The sequence below is a fragment of the Alosa alosa genome, chromosome 23 (genome assembly GCF_017589495.1).
Source record: "Alosa alosa isolate M-15738 ecotype Scorff River chromosome 23, AALO_Geno_1.1, whole genome shotgun sequence".
In the NCBI taxonomy this organism is placed as follows: Eukaryota; Metazoa; Chordata; class Actinopteri; order Clupeiformes; family Clupeidae; genus Alosa; species Alosa alosa.
This window is the reverse complement of record NC_063211.1, coordinates 10,203,038-10,204,937: the sequence shown is the minus strand read 5'-3', so window position 1 is coordinate 10,204,937 and position 1,900 is coordinate 10,203,038.

The window sequence follows — 1,900 nt, the reverse complement described above, 5'->3', positions numbered from 1 at the left end:
TCTATTTTTGGCAGACATTACACATGGCACCTTTAACAAAATTATATTCTTAAAAAAAGGGGAATATATGAAGTGCCCTTGAGCAAGGCACCTAACCCCTCACTGCTCCCGAAGCTGCTGTTGATGCAGGCAGCTCACTCGCTGGATTAGTGTGTGCTTCACCTCACTGTGTGTTCACTGTGTGCTGAGTGTGTTTTCATTAATTCACGGATTGGGATAAATGCAGAGACCAAATTTCCCTCATGGGATCAATTACTTTTGCTAGTAATGTGAACCAAACTTTCACCCTCTCATGATGTTGTCCAGGTTCTGCCCAGTGTGAAAAGCCAAGTTCTTCTCTGATCACATCTGGCTATCACACACACACACACACACACAGTGGACGACATCACGAGAGAGAATGTGTGTGTGTGTAGGTTTGTGTGTGTGTGTGTGTGTGTGTGTGTGTGTGTAGGGTTTGTGTGTGTGTGTAGGTTTGTGTGTGTGTGTGTGTGTGTGTGTGTGTGTGTGTGTGTAGGTTTGTGTGTGTGTGTGTGTGTGTGTGTGTGTGTGTGTGTGTGTGTGTGTAGGTTTGTGTGTGTGTGTGTGTGTGTGTGTGTGTGTGTAGGTTTGCGTGTATGTGTGTGTTGTGGGGTAACACAATGTTCTGAGGTTCTTCCTTCCTAAAATAGAACTTCCAAATGGCACAACTTTGGAATGCATGAAGAGAACCTCTCTCTCTCTCTCTCTCTCTCTCTCTCTCTCTCTCTCTCTCTCTCTCTCTCTCTCTCTATTTTTTGGCAGACATTACACATGGCACCTTTAACAAAACGATATTCTTAAAAAGGGGAATATATAGCTTTTTCACACACAATGCCTTGCAAAGGCCTGTTTTGTGGCTGCCTTCACAAGTTCTATCCAACAGTTTCACACCTGTTCTGCCTTCCACACAACCAAACACGTTACTATAGCAACTTAGGGAGGATCTCTGGGGAAGCAAGTGGCAGTGGAACAGTCAGACAAGATGGAGTTTGCTTTCTTAAATAGCTGTTTGTTGTAGAGATCCTGTAAAGTTTCTTGTCCAAGCCCAATCATTTTGCTTGACCATTCCCCCAGACAAGAACAGGAGGCATCTGACCATTACACCAGACAAGACCAGAAGGCATCTGAACATTACACCGGACAAGACCAGGAGGCATCTGCGTGACCATTCCCCCAGACAAGGACAGGCCATTGGAAAGTTCTTACCGTTCAGCCATAGTCCTTCGAAGGCCGGTGTGTTCACTCCCAGATGGATATCATTCTATACAAATTCAGCAACATGGCTGGTGTGCATGTGACTGATAATAGCAACAAGAATATTTCACATTACAACTGCATTCAAACTGTGAAGTATCCAGCTCCGCACAAGGAGTGCTAAAGACACCAGGAAGTGAGCTAGGAGCAGGTGAAGTGCCATGCCCAGAGCTGTGTGTGTGTGTGTGTGTGTGTGTGTGTGTGTGTGTGTGTGTGTGTGTGTGTGTGTGTGTGTGTTAGTTTGAGCTAGGAGCAGGTGAAGTGCCATACTCAGAGCGGTGATCTACATGGATGACCAAACAGCTACCTGCTCACTTTCTGGTATATCATTCTATGCATTACCCACACACACACACACACACACACACACACACACACACACACACACACACACACACACACACACACACACACACACACACACACACACACACACAGCTTTACCCAGGGAAAACACACACACACACACACACTCACATACACACACACAAGGGCAACCCATAAGGGGCAGCCGTGGCCTACTGGTTACTGGAACCGGAGGGTTGGTGGTTCGAACCCCGACCAGTAGGCACGGCTGAAGTGCCCTTGAGCAAGGCACCTAACCCCTCACTGCTCCCCGAGCGCT